We start from the raw sequence: 15,632 nt of genomic DNA on the forward strand, positions 1-15,632 counted from the left end.
CATTTTGAGTTGGGGAATTCATTCCTCTTCAATTCTGAGGTCCCCTTTGGGCCAACTAGGCCACCAGGTACCGCCAATAAGCACCACAGAGCTGTGTTGCAGAGTGTTGTAAAAAGGGGCATGGCCTATGAACACCTCTCTGCAACATAGCTCCCTGGCTCATACTGGAGGTACATGGTAGGCTAGTTGGCCCCCAAGGACCCTTCGGATTGAAGAGGAATTAATTCCCCAACTTAAAACTTGTCACAGGGCGTGTTTGCACACATGTCACCTCAGGCCCCACTCCTTTCCTTCACCACTGTGCAAATGCGCCCCTGGTGAGTTGTAAGTTGGGGAATTAATTCCCCTTTAACACTGACATCACACTGACATCAGTGAATATGCTATATAATTCACTATCTAGTGCATATTTTGCAGAGCTGAACACAAATTGTCTCTATTTAAATGGACCAAAAGAAATCCTTTCAATCATTGAACCAGTACCATCCAGGTGATGATTGCTATATATAGATGTTAAAGCGATACAAAGGAGGCGAAACCTTGTCTTAGACAGTATCACTCTAATCTATATTTAAATGGCTCAATAATGACATACTAGTGGATCAGAATGTGCCTCATTCTGCATTTATTTTATACATACTTTAGTCAGCCCCCAAACACTTTTGGTTCTCCAAACTGGCACAAATATATTGACAATCACATAGAGATGCTGCAACATGCCCCTCCAGACAACAAATGGCATCAGATTTCACGCGAAAAATACAGACCTAACATACAGACATACAGCATAATCTGAGTGGTTATGATTACGCTGCACTCCAGAAGTGCAGACATTAAGCATACTACATTAAATATTTCATTGGTATTGGATCAACTGACTAAGTTCAAACTCATTGACTATATGTTGATTCAATTTAGTAAAGTCATCTAAAAACTGAGCTATACACTCCAAAAATCCACTTTTCTAAGACTTTGTAATTGAATTAGTTAAAAGTAAATAATAACTTATCATGAGGTAACGGATGAAGCATTTTCAGTAGATATATTAAAGTAATATTTGCTGAGTTTACTTAAAAAAGCACCTCATTATATATATCGGCAAAACCCAAACAATGACAAATTTAATTTTAGGGAGTTGGTAGGGGAGGTGCAAGGGGGAGTTGCGGGGGGTAGAAGCCATACACAGGTAACAACCACATTCTTTGTCAGAGTGTACCATAAAAAGTCACTAAATTATCATATGCTTAATCCTCTGGTAGCTTGGCACAATGCAGTCAGGTTTAATTTAGAGACAATGGGGCTGATTCACAGAACTAACTTCCGACAAAATCCAAACGTACTACTTTTGGTGTTCACAGAAGGCATTTAGTAGTCTTAAGTTAGGATTTTGTCTTAATTTAGGATTTTGTCATAAATTAGGATTTTATCTCAAATTAGGATTTTGCCCTAAATTAGGATTTTGTCCTAAATTAGGATTTTGTCTTAAATTAGGATTTTGTCTCAAGTTAGGATTTTGTCCTCAGTTAGGATGTTGTCTTAAGTTAGGATTTTGTCTTAAGATAGGATTTTGTCTTATTTTAAACTTAAGACAAACTTTAGTGAAACTTAAGTTTAACTTCAAAGTCCGAACTTAAGACAAAATCTGAATTTAAGACACAATTCTAACTTAGGACAAAATCCTAATTTAGGACAAAATCCTAACTTAAGACAAAATCCTAATTTAAGACTACTAAATGCCTTCTGTGAATACCAGACTCTACAACTAATAATAAGGTTTCAGTACTTTGTGAATAAAAACATCGTACTCTGGATTTGTTTCTTTTTCATTTGTTTTCATATTTATTCTATTTTCTATAAATCTCTCTCTGTCTCCCCCAGTCTGGGGCTCCTCTGTTTGTAATAAATTCCTACCCAGGTCCCAGTGACTCTAATTGGGTTAACCCTGTTAAATATAACGCTCTTATGCAGCAAGCTGGACGAGGACAGGGCAACAAGGCGGAAGGAGAGGCAGAGGTCAGAACAACACACAAGGGCAGTGAACCATCTAGCCACTGCCACTTCCCTGCTTTGAATGGGCTGCATTAACATGTAGGAAGGACTGGCACACAGCAGCAGTGCAGTCTCCTGGGGCCTTGTAAGGGTGACAAGCGCTGTTAAGGTGCTGCTGACTGCACAGCCGGCAAATACTGTTGCTCTGGATGTGGGGGAGAGCGAGGAGAGCACCAGTAGGAGCAGCATGACGACCCCCCTATTACTGACACACGGAGGAGCAGCAGGCTCCATGGGGCTGCCACAGCCCACACACCCATTGAGGACAGCCAGGCAATGGCATCCAGCACCGGTGGGCGTGCCCGCAAAAACTGATGCTGCACACACTCCCTGACCTGGAATGGGGGAAGTAACCCAGGACTTCCATAATGTATGGCTACAATTGGACTGGCACATTTGGACCTTTGTGTACTGGCATAGTGCCAAAAAATGTAACTACATTGTGCACATAATACAACTGGCTGTGTCTCCTTACTTACTTAGAAGTAGTTGCATGTGATCTCTGCCCATCTCTGTCTCCCATCTGTTGCTGGTGCCACTCCTGCTGTGCTGGGCTCAGGCTGTGCAAATTCATCATCATGGTCTCCATAATCACTTAATTCCACTTCTGTTCCTTTCTTTGTAGTAAGGTTGAACAACATTGCACAAGTTGCAATGATTTTACAGCAGATGAGGGGTGAGTACTGACGTGCCCCTCCGCTTTTGTGGAGGCAGCAGAACCTGCTTTTTAACAGTCCAAGGGTGAGCTCCACAACGTTGCGAGTAGATTTGTGTGCCACGTTGTATCGTCTCTACCTCGGGTTTGGTGGGTTCAGGTAGGGTGCCTGTATGAACGAGCGGATGGCATATGCGCTATCGCCTATGTGGATAAGAGAGAGCCAATAATCACATGCACAGCAACACCTACATCTGCAGTATCTATCAGGGTGTGTCGCAGTGTTTTACTTAGCAGGTATCATTCTCCGAATTCCTCCCCTGTCAGGCGTGTGTAGATCCCACTGTTCTGAAAGATGCAGGAGTCATGGGTGCTTCCTGGGAATTTGGCCATGATGTCTGTGATTATGTTGTTAGCATCACAGATTACCTGCACATTTATTGAGTGGGTCGACTTTGTGTTCCTGTAAATGTCCTCTGTTCCTGCAGGTGGGGAGATTGGAATGTGTGTGCCATCAATGCAGCCGATGACATGTGGGAAGTTTGCCATTTGGTAAAAGTCAGTCTTGGTCTTTAGTAGTTCCGCATGTGTGTCAGGGAAGCTGATGTAATGATGCATTTTCTGCATCATGGCCTCCAGGAACTTCCTGAAGAAACGGGACAGGCAGCTCTGGGACACCCCACCTATTGCAGCTATCACCACCTGGTAACTGCCAGATGCAAGCAGGTGTAGGCTACAGAGCACCTGAACATGTGGTGGCATGGTGTGGCATGGTGGGCCTTGGTGTTGGGTGCTCCAGGGGTGGGTGCAGGTCCCTTATCAAGTTCAGGATGGTGTGGGTGTGTAGCCTGTACCTTTTATGGGTCTTTGCCTCAGTAAGTTGAAAGAGTGTGATCCGCTGTCTGTGGACTTCCTCCTCCCGTCTCCAGATCCTCTCTCCTGCTGCCTGTAGCCGTAGTCGCCTTGCTATCACATAGAATGCCGCCATTCTGGTCACACTGTTGCATTTTGGGGCCTATTTTATGGCCTACACCTGGTTACCATCTGCTTTCAATCCATGGTAATTACCGACTCTTAAATACCGAATTTCATGTAATTCGGTGTTTTAGAAATTACCTACATCTCTATTCTCATATTTTCCATTTCTTATTTACCGATTCAGTAAATATGAATTCGGTAAATACCGATTCGGTAAATATGAATTCGGTAATTACCAATTCGGTAAATATGAATTCGGTAATTACTGATTTGGTAAATATGAATTTGGTAATTACTGATTCGGTAAATATGGATTCGGTAATTAAAGATTCGGTAAATATGAATTCGGTAATTACCGATTCGGTAATTTCGGATTCGGTAATGATGAATCGGTGTTTACCGATTCATAATTACCGAATCCTTATTTTTGGCCTCCTACTTCTCAAATGCCTAAATACCGGTCGGTAACGGCATAATTACTGAATTTCGGCCTCTACCGACCGTTATTTGGCTACCTACATATGGCCCTTAGTGGGTGGTCTATATTAACTCAATTATATCTAATTATGTAGTTGGAAGAGCTAATGAACTTTCTTTTCTCTTTTAAACAGGTGAGATATCAAGCTGTTCACTCGACTGGAACAACTATTCAGGTAAGTTTCTTTTTAATTTTTCTAATATAACTGAACCAGAATATCTCTATGAGTTTTATATTTTAAATACCAACTGTTACAACTGGGGGTCTCTAGCTGGTAATGGTATGCACTTTTGACCAAATACGGACCCTTGCTTCTAAGTCAGGTAAAGGGGATTACACTACTGGATAACCCCTGCTCACCCCCTTGGTAGCTCGGCACGAGCAGACAGGCTTATCTCAGAGGCAGTGTGTTAAGCATTTGTGAATACACACAGTAATACACTGAAAACACTACGGATGGACACCACACAGGTTTTGTAAAAATAAGTATTCTTTAATAGACTTAACACAAGACCACCAATGACAAAAATCCACAATACTGTACTTAGTTCAAGTTCAAGTTCATGAATTTGTATAGCGCACTACTCACCCAGAGGGTCTCAAGGCGCTTGGGGGAGGGTGCGTATTATTTATCGAATAGCCAGGTTTTAAGTTGCTTTCTGAAGGCAATGTGCTTCTGTGTAAGGCAGAGGTGAGTGGGGAGAGAATTCCAGGTTTTGGCCGCTAAGTAGGAGAAGGATCTTCCTCCCATGGTGAATCTGTGAATGCTCGGAATTGCGGCGAGGCCTTGATTAGAGGATCGTAGTTGGCGGGTGGGTGTGTAGAAGGACAGTCGTGTGTTGAGGCATTCGGGTCCTAGGTTGTAGAGGGCCTTGTGTGCGTGGGTGAGGAGGCGCAACGTTATTCTCTTGTTGACGGGAAGTCAGTGGAGGTCTTTCAGGTGACTGGTAATGTGAGCTTGGCGAGGGATGTCCAATATGAGTCTGGCTGATGTGTTTTGGATGCGTTGGAGATTTTTCTGTAATTTTGCTGTGGTTCCGGCATAGAGGGTGTTTCCATAGTCCAGTCGGCTAGTGACCAGAGCGTGGGTGACAGTCTTTCTTGTTTCGGTGGGGACCCAACGGAAGATTCTTTGGAGCATGCGAAGTACGTTGAAGCATGAGGATGAGACGGCGTTGACTTGTCTGGTCATCGAGAGGGAGGAGTCCAGGATGAAGCCCAGGTTACGTGCGTGGTCTGTGGGTATGGGTGCTGTGCCCAGGGCCGGTGGCCACCATGAGTCGTCCCAGGCAGAAGGGGATGATCCTAGGATGAGGACTTCCGTTTTGTCTGAGTTTAGTTTTAGGCGGCTGTTTTTCATCCATTCGGCTACTTCTTTCATGCCTTCGTGAAGATTGGTTTTGGCGGTGTTAGGGTGTTTGGTGAGGGAAAGGATCAATTGGTTGTCGTCAGTGTAGGAGATGATGTTGAGGTTGTGTTGTCGCGCGATGGATGCGAGGGAACTCATGTAAATGTTGAAGAGGGTGGGACTGAGTGATGAACATTGTGGTACTCCGCAGATGACTTCGGTGGCCTCTGATTTGAATGGGGGAGGCAGACTCTCTGGGTTCTTCCGGCGAGGAATGAGATGATCCAGTTCAAAGCTTTTCCTTGTATGCCGACGTTGTTGAGGCGTTGTATGAGGTTGTTTTGACAAATTGTGTTGAAGGTGGCGAAATAGTCTCAAAGATGGTAGAAGTTACTTAATTCAAGTTGATGATAAATGCGACACAAAAAGTACCTGGATGCGTAACGCAAAACAAACAAAATGTTTGCTGGAAGGGAGATGCGTTGGTTCCTTGCTTCGGGGGAGTCAATGCGTCTCGCATCAATGCTTGCGCAGAGTAGGGGATGCGTCTTGATCCTTACCAGGGAGGAGGTGATGCATAGATTGTCGGGAAGCATTCCGGTTGTGATGCGACGAGATGGTGCCTCAATGCAATGCGACGATCCAGTATGATGCGATAAGATGGCGCCCTTGATGGGACGACGTGAAGATGATGCCTGCACGCCTGCCGACCTTGCAGCGAACTCTGTAGCGATGGAGCTGTGACAGGCCCTGCAACACGCTTCTCTAGTGATACGACGGGGACCTTGCAGCTGCGACATGCTTCTCCGGTGATGCGTCGGGTAACAGCTTTGACGAAGGCACGCTTCTCTGGTGATGCATCGGCAACCTCTGCGGCGGCGACACACCTCTCTGGCGATGCGACAGCAAAAGCTGTGAGTACTACACGTTTCTTCTCAATGCGTCGTGCTTCCAGCTCCCAGCGACACGCAGGCTTCTGCAGACAGAATTTCCAGCAAGGAAATTAAGAGGGGAGCTGGTGGTGTAGTCTTTTGTCCCTGAGACTTCAGCAGGAGGAAAGCACAAGTTCAAGCCCTTGGAGAAATTTTCTGCAAGATGATGAAAGTTCTTTGAAAGTTCCTTCTCCTTTCCTTGGCAATTAAGAAACCACTGCAGGCCAACCAAGCAAACAGCACAACAGCAGAGGGGCAGTTCAAACTCCTGCAGCTTCCTTGGTTCTTCTCCTTGGCAAAAGGTTCATCTTGTTCCCAGAAGTGTTCTAAAATCTTGGGGTCTAGGTCCCCATATTTATACTACTATTCTCTTTGTTCTCTGAAGGCAGAGAGGCCTCTGCCTAGTCTAAACCAGTTCTGGTCAGTCCTGGAGCACTTTGTTGACAAGAATCCTTCTTTCCTTTCACAGTGTAGGCCAGGGACATCAGACACACCCTGTCTCCTGGAATCCCCCAGCCCCTGTCCCTCAAACTCCAGACAAGGAATACACAACCTAGCAGAGGCAGGCTTGGATAGTTAGGCAAGAAAATACCTACTTTCTAAAAGGGGTATTTTCAAACACAGAATGTTAAAACCAACTTCACTAAAATATGTTTTTATCATTCTGAGTTTAGGCATACTAAACTCGAATTTCGACCTCTTTCCCGGAGTCAGTTAGGATTATAAGATGTAATAATCAAACTGCCCATTCTGGCCAATAGGGAGCAGGTAGCCTTGCAATAGTGAATACCGATCCTGGCTGTAATTCACTATTAGGACATGCCACACACGCACCAGACTGAAGAACAGTGAAGGTTTTGGATCCAACGTCTGCCCAGCCCGGATCTCAACAACAGGGAAAAACAGAACTAGGTGGCTGGACAGGAAGATTTAGCAAAACAATTTTTTGACACGTAGTCAATATATACCACGTGAACACCGGGCAAGAATCCCAAAGCAAATTTCTTTTCTTTTTTTAACTCAAGTTATTAAGGATTCAGGAGCACGAACACAAGCAAAACAACTGTTACGACAGTGGATTCAGGGAAACAGTATCTACAAATATACAATTTTTACAAATTTACAACATTTACAAACATGAATCAAGCAACACAATTAGGCGAGACACACCAAAACAATACAAAATTCAGTGAACAATGTGAATTGTGATACTCTACAGTGCAAAAACTTTAGGGTTTAAAGCAAATATGTGACCAGTCCATCGGACTATGGGACCATGGGACAGGCGGAGATGATGGAATAAAAGAGCCTGCCTGTCAACCAGTCCTGTGGTTCAATGTCTATAACCGGGTTGCTCAACTAGGATCCAAAAGAATTGGTAAAGTTCTATCCTAGGGGCACCCTTGGTGTTTGCCACAGGGTGGAAGTGTCGACGCGTTTCGAACCGGCTTGATTACAGGTTCTCTTCAGGACGGGGACTGGGGATCGTGATTCTGCACAAAGGCAAAGGGAAGGCCGTGTAGTCGGTAACTCTCAACAGGGCACAGTTTCTGTGCTGCACCCAGGGATTAGGTTGGGGGTGTGGTGCCCGCGATGCGGCGCACGGACAAGGTAGGCGACAGCTCACATGTTGCGGCGTCTGTATTAATGGCTGAAGTGACGTCCACGCCAGAGAGCGGTTAGTTGCTTCTGCTGGGACTTGGAAAGGATTCAATCCTGCGTTTCGGGAACGAGCGTAGACTAACTAGGTCCACAAATATTTTTCCTCATGCCCCCGTAATGCACTGCTAATGACCTCACATATTACATTACTCATGACATGGCCAGTGGCATCACTGATGGCATCACTGATGACTTCTCAAGCGACATTAGTGAATGGAGCTGTTTACCAGAATATTGTGTCAGTGATCCCAAAAAGATGAGTATTTCATGAACAATGACAAAAACAAGAGATAACGCTGCTTTCTATCAATATGTGTCCAGCATTTTGAATAGGTCACATTTGACAAAGTAACTACTGGTCCTTTTGTGCTTTATGACCAAATAGTAGCGCACCAGGAGGCACGTCTGCACAGTGGTGGAAAATGGGGCATGGCCTGAGATGCCCTCCCAACAATCCCACAGTGTGGGGCATACTGGAAGTAACAGGTAGGCTAGTTGGCCCATAAGGACCCCCAGCAGCTAAGGGGACTTCATCCTGCAACCAAGAGCACACCAGGAGGTGAGTTTGCAGAGTGGTGGAGAAAGGGGGCATAGCCTGCTATCAGGAGTCAGCAGTACGGCTGTAATGGGACTTATTGGAGGTAATAGGAGGGTAGTTGGCCCCTAAGGATGTTTTTGGGGGCCAACTACTCCTCCTTTTACCTCCAATAAGTCCCACACAGCAGGATTGATGAGATGTTGTCGGAGGCTGCTCCCCCTTTCTCCACTACTCTGCAAATGTGCCTTCAAGTGCACTACTAGTTGGGGGATAAAGTCCCCTTGGCTCCAGAGGGACCATGGATATTATGTCAGTGGTCCCAAATAAATGAACATTTCATGAACAAAGAAAAAAAAACAAATAACACCACTTTCTATTAAAGCAAGTCCAACATTTAGAAGAGGTCACAACTGACACACGTCGCTACTGGCCCTTTTGTGCTTTATGTCCACAAGTAGGTATAATGCAGTGCAAACAGTTGCAGCTCTAAAGCCTGCCACAATGCTGGCGAATGATGTCTGCACAAAGCCTACTCAAATGCATATCCTTCAAGTCAGGAAGTGAGTTGATGGCGCGCTGCTCAAAAGAAATATTATTGCACTTGGGGGCGTATTAACAAGGGCCAGCGATAATTATTGCTGGCCCCACATACCAGTAGAAATATTATCGCCTGCTATCGCTGAAAATTATCGCCATGATAAGGCTATATGAACAATACATACCGCTATGGCGATAATATTTCAGTGATAGCGGTGTTTACCATGGAACATCGCTGGTTTTCCAGCGATGTTCCATGGAAAACAGCAATAACATTGCTGATACGACTCTGGTCGTATCAGCATATTCCACCTACCATTATTAGTATGCCTTAGTCTGTAATTTAATAAACGTTAAATTCCAGCGTTAAGGCCGAGGTAGCGTGATTTTTTTTATCACTGCACCTCCTTGTTAATATTGCGAAGCTGCCTTTGCATTATTTTCATTTGTTGTTTTCACAGCCACGCCTTCTTTGCATCTCATTAGTGATGCGAGGTGAGGCTGTGAAAAAACGGGCTCTACATCAAAGAAACACGCGCTAGTGTGTCCTTGATGATTTTGCAATATAATTATCGGCGCTTATCGCCCCAAAATGGATGCTACAGCGACCATAATTATATCCCCAGCCCTTGCTGATATGCCCTTAGTTTCTTGCTCCACATTTGCTACTCCTCCACCTCAGACCGCCTGGTTGAGAAGTGTCCACTGTCCGTTCTTCAGAAAAGGAAACGTAATCAGACAGAGACTGCAGCTTTATGGTCGAACACTTTTGAACTATTCCTTCATTCACTCCACCTGCAGCAAGTCACGGTATGCTAGGGCGGTTCAAGCCTGACGTTAAAAATATTGGGCTGTAATTCTTTCATTATTCCATCATCACTGTGTGAGTGCTTAATGCACATCAGCACCACTCCTCTCGGGTCGGTGAGAGCCAAGATGTACAGAGTGAGGCTCACCAACAAGCTTAGCTTTTAAAACACAAAGGATAGCTTTTAGCTGGCATGAAGGTTTCTGAGGACTGCATGCAGAGGAGGGAGTGGTTGTCTGTCATTACTAGAAAGCAGTCAGTACAGCATGCATAAGTCATGCTGTGACCTTTCAGGAAGGCTTGAATGTGACAGAAGTGCAAGGTGAAATAAATTGCTGCTAAACTGCCTCCCATTTCAGTCCATTTATAGTACGCCCTCATAGAAATATAGCACTGTATCACATAAAATGAGCATTAACTGCTACTTTACGTCAAGGACAAGGCTATAGAATAGGGCTGACTGGAGTTATATCCCATAAAGTAAGCACTGCAAGTGCTAATTCTGTACACGGTCCTTGCCACAGTTTTGTGCTGGCTTATGGCTTAATTATCTGAAGAGTTGGAGCAATGTTACTTTACCACAGTGGAAAAGATACATATTTGTATCACTATAACTTTAAAGGAATGTTATGCTTTTGGGTGGAAATTTAACAGAATTCTCTGAAGTAATTACAGAGCAGATAAAACCATAACACAATAACATGAGACCAAACAAAATGACAACACAACAGAAAAGTAACGTGGCACGAAATTCCCCTTTCTGAATCGTCTTCACTTTATTTTTATTTATTGCTTCCTTTTTACCTGTGATTGTGCCACGCTTGCTGTTTTTGTTCTGGATTCAGGCATGCTTGGCCTCCAACGTTACTGTTATTGTAGGGTTCACAGGTTAGAAGTTAGTCTGAAATAAAGTGTCATATTAGGGACCTATCAACAAACTAAAAGGAGTAGACCACAATGATCTGCACAAACAAAGCAAGGGTAACTGTGATCAGATATGAAATGATGGCACACTGCTCGTATGACTCTTCCGGTGACTGAGTACCTGTGCAATGGCTACTCGTATTCTTTGTGTGTGGGATTATGTTTACACCCTCTCTTCGGAAAGGTCATCAATATAGTTAGTGCCTTCTAAAGAAATTCTTACTGTGTGTTTACATTAAGGTGGATAGACATTAGGGGCATGTTTCTTTAAAAAATTTGAGTTTTCCATCAAACTATTATGGTTTGCTATGGTACCCCAAGCACCTCTTGGAAATAACAAAGAGAAGACCCAATGGCTAAAACTGCGTGTTACCCCGGAGAGTGTGACAGGTATATGGGACTTCATTTATGAGAAATGACGCATCGCTGCGTGAAAGCAGCAATGCGTCACTTCTCAGTGCGTTCTCCTTGCGACATGATTGATGCGTCATATTTATAATTTGACGCATCATGTCGCAAGGAGTTACAGATACGTCAGTATTTCTGACGTATCTGTAGCTGCAAAAGTGAAGCATTGCTGGAGTGTGTCACAAAAGTGACGCAACTCCAGCAATGCGTCCTCTCACATGAGGCAAGCCCCATGTGAAAGGGCCTGAGTCAGTCTTACGCCTGCTGTGAGGCAGGCGCAAGATTTTGACGCAACGTCGTCCTAAAAGTGACGCAGTGAAATCTCATAGATTTCACTGCGTCACTTCTACGAGGATTTTTGCGGGGGAACTCCCCCCTGCATACATTATACCTGACGCAGGTATAATGTAGCGCAGGGGTTTACAAAGTGACCCATCTGCTTAGATGCGTCACTTTGTAAACAGTGCACATTAGGAGGCATGTTTTACGCTGCCGATGCGTCACAAAAAGTGACGCATCGGAAGGCAAAACTGACGTAAGTCCTCATAAATTAGGCCCCTGGTCTGCAATGAAGAAGTACTAGCGATAGGAATAATGGGGTTTAAACCTAGACCCACTATGATAAGATAATTGTACACACAGTTAAAATTTCGTCATGTGAATACAGTTAAAAACAAGCATTTACAATGCAACGGTTTCGCCTTTGGAAAAGTTTGAGCTATTGGCATTGTAAATAACAACATTTGTATTTATGTGTTGGTTTTGAAAACAGATAAATAAATGGCATTGTCATTTACATTGCCAATAGCTCTAACTTTTCCAAATGCGAAACCGTTGCATTGTAAATGCTTGTTGATTTATGTGTTGGTTTTGAAAATAGCGAAATTAATAGCTTTGTCATTTACAATGCCAATAGTTTTAACTTTTGTAAACGTGACACCTATAGTATTTGTAATGCAATATGTTTTGTATTTACGTGACTTAGATGTATTGATATTACAAATAATGGCTTTTAATTTTTTTAAATAATTAATACTTAAATAAAAGTTAATGTAATTTGTAATGGTAATAGCTTAAACTTTTATAAATACCTATTGTGAAGATTATGTTCAGTGTATTTTATTGTGATGAAAATCCAAGAACAGAAGTGAAATATTAACATCTTTTTCGTGACATTTGTAATAAAGCTTGAAACATTGAGAGAACATATTTGAACCAGCAGTTGAATGGTTGCACAGATTGATGCTGTGGTGTTCAGTGATGTTGTGGTGCCCCTGAGTGATGCTGCGGTGGGGCGATAGATAGACGAGTGGGGGTGATGGATAGACGAGTGAGGGAGATAGATAGACGTGGGCGCGAGATTGGGCGCGTGGTGTGGTTGTGGGTGCATGGCTGTATGTATGTGTGTGTGCGGTTAGAGAAGGATGTATGTGGAAGAGAGCAGCAGATCAGCACAGACGAAGAGAACAGGGAGTTAAAGAAGGACGCAGTGGAAGAGAGCAGCAGATCAGTACAGGAGAAGAGAACATGGAGTTAGAGAAAGAGGTGGGTGAAAGAGAACAACAGATCAGCACAGGAGAAGAAAACAGGGAGTTAGAGAAGGAGGCGGTGGAAGAGAGCAGCAGATCAGCACAGGAGAAGGGAAGAGAACAGTGAGTTAAAGAAGGTGGGGTGGAAGAGAGCAGCAGATCGATCAGCACAGGAGAAGAGAACAGAGTTAAAGAAGGAGGCAGTGGAATAGAGCAGCAGATCAGCACAGGTGAAGAGAACAGGAAGTTAGAAAAGGAGGAGGATGGAAGAGAACAGCAGATCAGCATGGGAGAAGAGAACAGGGAGTTAGCGAAGAAGGTGGGGTGAAAGAGAGCAGCAGATCAGCACAGGAGAAGGGAATAGAACAGGGAGTTAGAGAAGGAGGCGAGGTGGAAGAGAGCAGCAGATCAGCAGAAGAGAACAGGGAGTTAGAGAAGGGGCGAGGTGGAAGAGAGCAGCAGATCAGCACGGGAGAACAGAACAGGGAGTTAAAGGAGGCGGCGGGAAGAAGAGAGCAGAAGATTAGCACGGGAGAAGAGAACAGGGAGTTACGGAAGGAAGCGGGTGGAAGAGAGCAGCAGATCAGCACAGCAGAAGAGAACAGGGAGTTAAAGAAGGACGCAGTGGAAGAGAGCAGCAGATCATTACAGGAGAAGAAAACAGGGAGTTAAAGAAGGAGGTGGGTGTATAAGTGATTAACAAGGTATGAAAGACTGCAGGTCTGTAGCAGGAAATGTTTGTTTTAACATCAGAGAAATCACCACTAAAAACTGGCCCAACAGACCATAGAACACATTCACAGACAAAAATAACAGACAATATGCGGACCTATGAAACCAGCCCTTTGGTCACTGCGTTATTGCCCTACAGGCCAGTACAACGCCGGGAGTGTATCCCTGTAAAAGTTTTAAACCAGCTCTTTGGATCAGAGTTTGTTTGTTGAGGGAATGCTCGTGCTTTGTAGTGTCAGTGCTAACACATTACGCTATCTTCGTTGGCATTGCCTGAAGAGCAGGAGTTCTAGCCAATTATCACCATGAACCCCTATGGAACAGGACAGAAAGGTTTGTCAAAAGAAAGAATCCCGCCCACATGAATACAAAGGAATGTTTCATTTGACTTAAAAATCAGAAGGCCTCATTCCGATTGTGGGTTTTGTTTAAGCTTCTAATAGAGAATACACCAAAAACAGCTATGTGGAGAGAGTAGCCGTCCACTTTTTTTTTTAGTAAAAGCTTAGTGCTAAATTCACATTCTTTAAATATTCTTGTAATCCTGCATATCTAAATGAAGAAAACCGATTTAATCGGCTGTCACCCATCTGAGAGTTGACAGTTTTTTAACTAACATGAAAGCCGGATTTATTCAGAATTATTTGGTTGTTGTGGAGGAGCTGTGTGGACGCGTGCGCATTCCTGCACAGTTTGGTAGGCAAGCATAAGGTGACAAATAAACTTTTCACTGCTGTAGGTGTGACTCGGTGAAGGGAAGGCTATATCATTATGAAATAAATTGAGAGGTGCGTTCGAGCCCTCCTATTAACACTTCACTAACGGTGGTCCGAATTTGAAGGCTGTGAAAACGATTATCTTCCTTCAAGTAAAAAAAAAACAAAAAAGTCGCAATGGTTAAGAGACATTTGCTATATCGCAGTCCGGAGAGGGGTCTTGCAAAAGAGCAGAGTGTGTCCTGTGGTTTCCGGGGAGATGTAAAGGTGCGCGGAGAGTCTGAGGTTACATGAACATAAAAATTATAAAACCGGGCGCCGTGGTAGTCAGTGCGGCGGCCAGGCACATTAATTAAATAAACAACAAAACAACGCATTGGAAACATAAAACAAGGCTACTGTAAACAAGCACGGTAGGCTTTCACTTTCGTCCAGAAAAAAAAAACGAGAACGGTGCAGAGAACACCGAACAAAATACAGCTACCCCGTGAAATGGATGCAAAAAAAAACAAGAACTTTACAGCTGTAAAAGTCTCGAGGGAAAAAGACACAAACTATAAAAGGCCAGTGCTGCCTTGTGAGTCCGGTCTGCACTTACATTTTGAAGCAACGATGACCAAGGCCTGATTGATTTATTTAATGTATTTTTATATAGCGTAAACTTTACCCAAGAGTACTTTCCAAAAGAACCAGGTACATTTCATAAGGACTTCGAAGTACATGAGTTAATGGCTAATATGGCCATCATGCTTCTCCCCACCCCAGGAGGGCGAGCCCTACCACGGGACAGTGTGTGCATGAGACGAGGCCAACGTGCAATTTATCACACACGTCCATGGATACCTCGACAACCAATGTGAGGTTTGTTACCCCGCAGATTTTAAGTTCTCCATGTAATGTTACCTGCAACTATGAAGAACGGCGGCGCCTGGTTCTGGTTTGCATTCTTCAGTCGCCCCCATGTCAGCAAACTGGAGTATCAAAAGACAATATTTTAGTCTGAGCTCACAATTCGCGTCGGCCAATTCTGCAAAAGGATAGCGTGGTTGAGACGCAGCGCCGGCGATGATTTATGCGCCTCAGGTGGCAGGAGTGACGCAACAGGTGCCGGGCAGTCTGGGAGTTGTAGTCCTAGCCCCCCCTCGGTCCATGATTCCTGCGGCGTTCGCAGGGCTTCAAATGTATTGAAAAGCAGGATACACACACCGTAATCTCGCCTGGCTGCCCAGCCACGCTATTGGCATATGGAAGAATTAAGTCGTACAAAATGGGACCAGTCATAAATCTTTATTCCGATGTAAAAATCACAAAAGATAGTACATGATACATAGAGGTGAG

This window comes from Lissotriton vulgaris, chromosome 4_1 (genome assembly GCF_964263255.1).
Source record: "Lissotriton vulgaris chromosome 4_1, aLisVul1.2, whole genome shotgun sequence".
Taxonomy (NCBI): domain Eukaryota; kingdom Metazoa; phylum Chordata; class Amphibia; order Caudata; family Salamandridae; genus Lissotriton; species Lissotriton vulgaris.